A 9,602-nucleotide genomic window follows, 5' to 3' on the forward strand; every position below is an offset into this window, starting at 1 on the left:
CTGGTGGTCTATTTCAGATATGGTAATATACATGTTTCAATGCTATTCTCTCAAATCATCCCACCCTCGCCTTCTCCCACAGAGTCCAAAAGTCTGTTCTTTATATCTGTGTCTCTTTTGCTGTCTCGCATATAGGGTCATCGTTACCATCTTTCTAAATTCCATATATATGTGTTAATATACTGTATTGGTGTTTTTCTTTCTGACTTACTTTACTCTGTATAATAGGCTCCAGTTTCATCCACCTCATTAGAACTGATTCAGATGTTTTCTTTTTAATAGCTGAGTAATATTCCACTGTCTATATGAACCACAGCTTTCTTATCCATTTGTCTGCCGATGGACATCTAAGTTGCTTCCATGTCCTGGCTATTATAAACAGTGCTGCGATGAACATTGGGGAACATGTGTCTCTTTCAGTTCTGGTTTCCTCAGTGTGTATGCCCAGCAGTGGGATTGCTGGATCATAAGGCAGTTCTATTTCCAGTTTTTTAAGGAATCTCTGCACTGTTCTCCATAGTGGCTGTACTAGTTTGCATTCCCACCAACAGTGTAAGAGGGTTCCCTTTTCTCCACACCCTCTCCAGCATTTATTATTTGTAGACTTTTGGATCGCAGCCATTCTGACTGGCGTGAAATGGTACCTCATAGTGGTTTTGATTTGCATTTCTCTGATAATGACTGATGTTGAGCATCTTTTCATGTGTTTGTTAGCCATCTGTATGTCTTCTTTGGAGAAATGTCTGTTTAGTTCTTTGCCCCATTTTTTGATTGGGTCATTTATTTTTCTGGAGTTGAGCTGTAGGAGTTGCTTGTATATTTTTGAGATTAGTTGTTTGTCAGTTGCTTCATTTGCTATGATTTTCTCCCATTCTGAAGGCTGTCTTTTCACCTTGCTTATTGTTTCCTTTGTTGTGCAGAAGCTTTTAAGTTTAATTAGATCCCATTTGTTTATTTTTGCTTTTATTTCCAATATTCTGGGAGGTGGGTCATAGAGGATCCTGCTGTGATGTATGTCGGAGAGTGTTTTGCCTATGTTCTCCTCTAGGAGTTTTATAGTTTCTGATCTTATGTTTAGATCTTTAATCCATTTTGAGTTTATTTTTGTGTATGGTGTTAGAAAGTGTTCTAGTTTCATTCTTTTACAAGTGGATGACCAGATTTCCCAGCACCACTTGTTAAAGAGATTGTCTTTAATCCATTGTATATTCTTGCCTCCTTTGTCAAAGATAAGGTGTCCATATGTGCGTGGGTTTATCTCTGGGCTTTCTATTTTGTTCCATTGATCTATATTTCTGTCTTTGTGCCAGTACCATACTGTCTTGATGACTGTGGCTTCGTAGTAGAGCCTGAAGTCAGGCAGGTTGATTCCTCCAGTTCCATTCTTCTTTCTCAAGATAGCTTTGGCTATTCGAGGTTTTTTGTATTTCCATACAAATTGTGAAATTATTTGTTCTAGCTCTGTGAAGAATACTGTTGGTAGCTTGATAGGGATTGCATTGAACCCTGAGTTGTATGGCAGTTCTATTTCCAGTTTTTTAGGGAATCTCCACACTGTTCTCCATAGTGGCTGTACTAGTTTGCATTCCCACCAACAGTATAAGAGGGTTCCCTTTTCTCCACACCCTCTCCAGCATTTATTGCTTGTAGGTGTTTGGATCGCAGCCATTCTGACTGGTGTGAAATGGTACCTCATAGTGGTTTTGATTTGCATTTCTCTGATAATGACTGATGTTGAGCATCTTTTCATGTGTTTGTTAGCCATCTGTATGTCTTCTTTGGAGAAATGTCCGTTTAGCTCTTTGGCCCATTTTTTGATTGGGCCAAAATCAAAAAATGGGGGCTCGCTTATTTTTCTGATATTGAGCTACATGAGATGCTTGTATGTTTTTGAGATTAATTCTTTGTCAGTTGCTTCATTTGCTATTATTTTCTCCAATTCTGAAGGCTGTCTTGTCACCTTGCTTATAGTTTTCTTCGTTGTGCAAAAGCCTTTAAGTTTAATTATGTCCCATTTGTTTATTTTTGCTTTTATTTCCATTACTCTGGGAGGTGAGTCTTAGAGGATCCTGCTGTGATTTATGTCAGAGAATGTTTTGCCTATGTTTTCTTCTAGGAGTTTTATAGTTTCTGGTCTTACATTTAGATCTTTAATCCATTTTTAATTTATTTTTGTGTATGGTGTTAGAAAGTGTTCTAGTGTTCTAGTTTCATTCTTTTACAGGTGGTTGACCAGTTTTCCCAGCACCACTTATTAAAGAGATTGTATTTTCTCCATTGTATATTCTTGCCTCCTTTGTCAAAGATAAGGTGTCCATATGTGTGTGGATTTATCTCTGGGCTTTCTATTTTGTTCCATTGATCTATATGTCTGTCTTTGTGCCAGTACCATACTGTCTTGATGACTGTAGCTTTGTAGTATAGTTTGAAGTCAAGCAGGTTGATTCCTCCAGTTGCATTCTTCTTTCTCAAGATTGCTTTAGCTATTCAAAGTTTTTTGTATTTCCATACAAATTTTGAAATTATTTGTTCTGGTTCTGTGAAAAATACCACTGGTAGCTTGATAGGGATTGCATTGAATCTATAGATTGTTTTGGGTAGTATATTCATTTTCAGTATATCGATTTTTGTTGCAGTGTATGGGCTTCTCACTGTGGTGACTTCTCTTGTTGAGGATCACGGGCTCTAAAGCATAGGCTTAATAGTTGTGGGGTACAGGCTTAGTCACTCCAAGGCATGTGGGATCTTCCCGGACCAGGGATCAAACCTGTGCCTCCTGAAATTGGCTGGCAGATTCTTATCCACTGGCCCACAAGGGAAGTCCCTACTCCAGATCTTAAATGAGTTACCATAATTATTCCTTCCCCATCTACCCCACTCTTTGCATTTACCAACCCTGAGATTGCTGTGCTCTTGAGAAAACCCACTCAGTCTGATTTTTTGAATTGCAGTGTTTTCTGCTGTGATTTCTGTTAGCCCAAATTCATTGACTTTTTTACTTCCCAATATCCCTTAAAATTTATTTCATGTTGATGTCATCTTTTCTTGTTTAGCATTGTTGCTGTGATTTCATTCTTTTTATATTTATTTATTTTCAAATATTTATTTATTTATTTGGCTGTGTCGGGTTTTAGTTGCAGCACACAGGATCTTCAATCTTTGTTGCAGCATGTGAACTCTTAGTTAAAGTATGTGGGAACTAGTGCCTTGACCAGAGATCGAACCCTGACCCTTTGCATTGGGAACATAGAGTTTTTGGCACTGGACCACCAGGGAAGTCCCTACATTTACTTTTGACTAAGTAATACATTCACATGGTTAGATATATAAGTGATACAAAAGTGCGTGCACTGTAGAGTCTTTTTTCAGACTTTTCTGCCTAGTTCTTCACTGGCAACCAATGTTGTCAGTTTCTTAGTATCTCCCAGAGATGCTTTTACGTACATTCAAGCAAATACAGTTATTCTCTTTCACTCTTTTTTACACACAGTAGTATACAATGCGCTGTGTGCATCATTCTTTTTTCATCTAACACTATACCTTGGAGATTAGTTTATGGCAACAAAGTGCTTCTTTTTTCTTTTTTATAAAGAACTGTATAATATTCCATTATATGAACGACATACCACAATTTATCTAACTAGTCCCCTCTTGATGAACATTTAGGTTGTTTCCAGTCATATGATATTAAACAATGCTGCAACAAATAATCCTATACGTATTCATTTTTTATTTAAAATTTGTTAAAATTTTACTTTAGAGTATAATTGATTTAAATGTTGTGTTAGTTTCAGGTGTACAGCAAAGTGATTTAATTACACTGATTCACTTTTTAAGCATTTCTGTGGGATCTGGAAGGCTAAAAATCACACACACAAACACACACATACACAAAGTTCTTTTTTAAAATATTTATTTATTTGGCTGCAGTGGGTCTTAGTTGCAGAATGTGAGATCTAGTTCCCCAGCCAGGAACCAAACCTGGGCCCCTTGCATTGCATTGGGAGCATGGAGTCTTAGCCACTTGACCACCAGGGAAGTCCTATATATATGTAGGACTTATATATTAACAATATATATATTAGCATTGACTAATCAATGTGTTAACTGAATACATCACACTCAAGGGAAGATAACTTAAAAGTTATTGTTTAGTTTCCATTAGTCAGATCAATGCATAGTTCAGTTCAGTTCAGTCTCTCAGTCTTGCCTGACTTTGCAAACCCATGGACCGCAGCATGCCAAGCCTCCCTGTCTATCACCAACTCCCAGAATCCACCCAAATCCATGTCCATTGAGTTGGTGATGCCATCCAACCATCTTGTCCTCTGTCATCCCCTTCTCCTCCTGCCCTCAATCTTTCCCAGCATCAGGGTCTTTTCAAATGAGTCAGCTCTTTGCATCAGGTGGCCAAAGTATTGGAGTTTCAGTTCAACATCAGTCCTTCCAATGAACACCCAGGACTGATCTCCTTTAGGATGGATTGGTTGGATCTCCTTGCAGTCCAAGGGACTCTCAAGAGTCTTCTCCAACACCACATTTCAAAAGCATCAATTCTTCAGCGCTCAGCTTTCTTTATAGTCTGACTCTCATATCCATACATGACCACTGGAAAAACCATAGTCTTGACTAGATGGACCTTTGTTGGCAAAGTATGTCTCTGCTTTTTAATATGCTATCTAGGTTGGTCATAACTTTCCTTCCAAGGAGTAAGTGTCTTTTAATTTCATGGCTGCAATCACGATTTGCAGTGATTTTGGAGCCCAGAAAAATAAAGTCTGCCACTGTTTCCACTGTTTCCCCATCTATTTGCCATGAAGTGACGGGACCAGATGCCATGATCTTAGTTTTCTGAATACTAAATGCATAGTAAACTGCGTTATTCACCCTCTTCAAAGCCAGGTGGACTTCCCTGATAGCTCAGTTGGTAAAGAATTGTCCTGCAATGCGGGAGACCTGGGTTCGATCCCTGGGTTGGGAAGATTCCCTGGAGAAGGGAACGGCTACCCACTCCGGTATTCTGGCCTGGAGAATTCTATGGACTCTATAGCCCATGGGGTCACAAAGAGTTGGACACAACTGAGTGGCTTTCACTTTCACTTTCAAAGCCAGGCATTACATTTTGAAGCTTCCAATGCAAAGTCCTATCTCACCTTGAGGATTCTGGTTGCACCTTGTGGGATTCTCCACGCAAGTCTGCAGCAGAAAGCCTGAGATGGCTTGATATCTGCTGCTTACATCCAGATGTTGCACTTGTTGGTGAGATTGTAAGATGCATTTTCTGGAGATTTTTCCTTCAATCAGCTCATTTGCTCAAAGCAACATTCACAGAGCGCTTACTATGGCCCAGGTGCTGAGCTGGATGCTGGGAATACAAAAATAAAAATGATAATCCTTACCCTGTCAGGAGCTCCCAATCTAGAAAAGCCCATGAATACATGAGCAGATAACCAGAAAACAATGTGAGAAGAGCCCCAGTGGAGGTGAACACAGAATGCTGTGGGAGCATTAAGGAAGAGTCACAGCAGGGAAGTAGGATAGGAAGAATGTCCAGGAAGGCTTTCTCAAAGAAGATACACCTGTGATAACTTTGTATACATGGGGTCACAAACAGTCCGACATGACTGAAGTGACTTAGCACACACACACATTAGTTTTGATAGTGTGACCAGAATCTTCAATCTCTAGCTGCATGCCTCCATCCTATGTCTCCGAGATGAATCTTCTTGACAAATGTCCACTCTTTGTTTCTAACTTGTGGGCACCATGGCTCCACTCTCCATTAGTGTGAGAAAAGCCCTGTTTATGTGCTTAAATAGACAAGAGACACAGGTAACAGTGGTTACCACTGGGAAGTACAATGGAGTTTACGGGGAACAAGTTTTAATTTTTGATTTATGCCTCTGTACCCTTTGCATTATTTTTATAATGAGAATATTTTACTTTTATAATTAAAAAAATATTTTCTTGGGTGTGCTGTATGGTATGTGGGATCCTAGTTCCTCAACCAGGAATTGAATCTCGCCCCTTGCATTGGAAGCACAGAGTCTTAACCACTGCACCATCAGGGAAGTCCTGAGTTTTATAATTTTGATAAATTTATTGAAGTAAACCTTTATATACAGAAAAGTGCACAAATCATGTTAGTGGATTTTCATAAAGTAAATACAGCCATTGTAACCATCACCCAGATTGAACAGTTGTAGATTTTTACTAGCATCTTCGAAGTCCACCTCTTGTCTCCTTCCAATCACCTCCACTTCTCACAAAGGTAACCACTATTCTGCCTCTTATCACCAAAGAATCATTTTGACTAAGATTTCCAGTTGTGCCTTATCCTCACTAGCAGTTGGTATCATCAGCATTATCTATCTTAGCTCTTCTAACAAGTCTGTAGTATTGTCTCATTGTAGTTTTGATTTGACTAATGGGGCTTTCCACGTGGCACTAGTGGTAAAGAACTCGCTTGCCAATGCAGGTTAGATGTAAGAGACATAGGTTCAATCCCTGGGTCGGGAAGATCCCTGGGTCGGGAAGATCCCTGGGTCGGGAAGATCCCTGGAGGAGGGCAGGCCAACCCACCCCAGTATTCTTACCAGTATTCTTGCCTGGAGAATCCCATGGACAGAGGAGCCTGGCAGGCTACATAGGGTCGCAAAGAGTCGGACATGACTGAAGCAACTTAGCACGCAGGCAGTGGCTAATGATGTTGACCATCGCTGCATGTGCTCATTTGTTATCCACATGTCTACTTGCATGCTAACATCCTCTATAAATATAGAACATAATCATTTAAGAAAATTATTTGAAAATAATTGAAATAATTATTTTATAATTATTATTACATAATAATATAATAATATACTATTATATATTATTATTGTTGGATAATAATTATTACTGCAAACAATAATAATAGTTTGAATAATAAATAAGTAAAAATAATAAATAATAATAAATATTATTAATACTAACTATTATTTCAAACAATCACCTCAAAGGGGATATCCTTTGGGCATAGCAATTCTTCCAAGAGGCAGATTAGGGTGGTGGAAATAGCCAGATCTTGGTAGCAGACATTTCAGACTACCCTATGTGCTGCGGGATCTTAGGCATATCTTTGAACCTCTTTGTGCCTTGGTTGCTTTGCCTATGAAGCAAGGGTAATAATAGTTCTTGCTTTATAGGCTGGGTCTGAGGATTAGATGAGAAAATTATGCAAGGTTCTATGCTTCATGCCTGAGATGGTCAGTGTTCATCAGTGTCTCCCTGCCCTTCTGGCAAAGCCTGGAAAGAGGCAAGAAAGAGAAGGTTGTTCTTGAGGCAGTCAATGGCTTAGTATCTGGGGGAAAATGGGTGAGAGATTCCTCTTTCTCTAGCTCTAAGGGAGAAAAAAAACTCTAGAGTTGTGTTCTGGGGGTAGGATTCTGTCCCCTCACTTCCTGCTGCCTCCCCATCCCCAGCCCACCAAGCAGTAGGAGCAATCTGCTTTGAAGGAAATTCTAGAAGAAATTCTAGTCATAACTGGGCTTTTGGACAATTTAAACACCTCCTGCCATGTGTCTAGCAGAGAGACACAAGCCCCGTGGCATCTTTCTGTATAAGTCCCCCAGGTTCTCCTACTGGTGTTTCCTGTGGCAGGATTGGGCTTCCCTGGTGGCTTTCCTGCCTGCCAATGCAGGAGACACAGGAGACCTGGGTCTGATCACTGGGTAGGGAAGATCCCCTGGAGAAGAAAATGGCAACCCACTCCAGTATTCTTGCCTGGGAAATCCCACGGACAGAGGAGCCTGGCAGGCTACAGTCCAGGGTGTCACCGAGTTGGACATGACTGAGTGACTAAAGAACAACAATAATGGCAGGACTGCACAAGGGCCCTGAAGAGAGAGGGCTGCCCCCAAATTTACCCACCCATGCAGCACTTGATCCCTGAGACCCTTCATCCTGGAACAAAGAGGGTGTTTTTACCATAAAGTCCTTATAAGGTGATGAGTAGTTAGTGTCAAGTAGTTAGTATCTGTTCAGCAAATATTTGCCCAGGACTGAGCAAGCACTAGGCTCTCTGATATGTCTGGGGAGCCAAAATGAGAAAGAAAAGAGTGCTAGTTAAGGAGAAAAGTATGGAGGAGGAAAGGTCCTGGAAGAGGTGACTCTAGTGGAATTTTCTGGGTGAGGGAAGAATGCTTTCCAGGTACAGGGACTAGCCCAAGCAAGGACCCAGAGGCTGGAGCCCATGGGCTCTTTTCCTGAGTCTTCAGTCTTGGGACCACAGCCTTGCTCTGGGCTCTGCACAGTTTCTATTCCAGGGTTTTCCAATGTGCCTTTATAATGGAGTACCACCTTATGAGGACTTTATAGTAAAAACACCCTCTTTGTTCCAGGATGAAGGGTCTCAGGGATCAAGTGCTGCATGGGTGGGTAAATCTAGGGGTACCCCTCTCTTCAGAAATCAGCCTGATATGCTTGAACATAAAAGACCTGTCTGTGTGCTTCTAGCTCATTTTTTACCTTCCTCGCTGCAGTCTCGGACTACCTTCTGCATTTCCCCTAGACTCCAGAACTTCAGTAAACTGGTTCCTAGCTCTTATTCCCCTGAATTCTGCCATGTAGCCTCTCCCTGGGGCCCTAATCTATCTCTACCTTAATCCTTCTTCTTGACTTACTTTGTTCAGGGTTCTCTCTTTTCCCTGCCTTCACCTCAGCTTCTAACTCTTCTCCACGCTTTCTTCTTCAGTTCTGACTGAAGGCTCAGGCAGTCCCTCCCAGACCCCTTCTGCATCTGTTTCAACAACCTCTTGGGGCTATTTCTCAAATGAGAGCTTCTGCTCCCAACTCGAGTCTCCCAGGAGACTGTCCTCTTCATGGTGGCTGACTTGGGTGCCCTCCAGTTCTCCCACAGTGTCTCTTGGGGTCCGCCTCAAGGTTTCTGAAATGGGGAAACTGAGGCTCAGAAAAGGGGGATGACTTACCAGGGTCTGGCAGCAATTTAGTAACAGAGTAAAACTAGCCCAGGCCTCCAGACTTGTAGCCAATGCTCTTTCCCAGGAATCAGGCTGCCTCTCAGAAGGCTCCGATCTTGTTATTGCCATCAGCTCCCACCCACTGACTGCACCAGGCACCCATCTCTCTCAGCACTTCCTTCCTGACCCACTTCATTAAGACTGAAGCTGGCCTGTCCAAGCTTCTGACTCAGCAGCCCAGCAAAGAACATCCAGCCCTGTCTGCATCTGATTAAGGGAACACCGGAGGCAGGAAGCGTTTTTTTCCCCTCTGGCAGGGTAGGGGATGCAAAAGAAGTTTGGGGGAGTCAATGAAATGGTAAGATGTCAGGGACTACAGGGAAGGGGTGGGAGGTGAAAGCGTTATATCAAAACATTTAAGATTCTGGAGACATTCCTGACTGTCCAGAGGTCAAGAGTCCGAGCTTCTACTGCAAGGGGCACAGGCCTTATCCCTGGTTGAGAAACAGAGATCCTGCATACTGCATGTTTTGGCCAAATATATATATATGCAAATATATATATGTATGGGAAAAGTTCAAAAGGAAAAAAAGGTAGTAATATCCTTTTAAGAATTTCCAAAAAAAAAAAAAAAAGATTTAA

General features: G+C 41.3%; 1 long non-coding RNA gene across 1 annotated transcript; it reads right to left on the reverse strand.

Moving 5' to 3' along the window:
• Positions 1–6,596: 6,596 nt before the first annotated feature.
• LOC147341299 (uncharacterized) lies at positions 6,597–9,108 on the reverse strand. The gene is made up of 3 exons (XR_015159429.1): positions 8,970–9,108; positions 6,995–7,287; positions 6,597–6,769 (listed from the first exon to the last, which is right to left on the reverse strand). It is a non-coding gene; the product is annotated as an uncharacterized LOC147341299 (long non-coding RNA).
• Positions 9,109–9,602: the final 494 nt, after the last annotated feature.

This window comes from Bos grunniens, chromosome X (assembly GCF_055505025.1).
Source record: "Bos grunniens cultivar Pamir isolate PY7600 chromosome X, Bosgru_T2T1.0, whole genome shotgun sequence".
Lineage (NCBI taxonomy): Eukaryota > Metazoa > Chordata > Mammalia > Artiodactyla > Bovidae > Bos > Bos grunniens.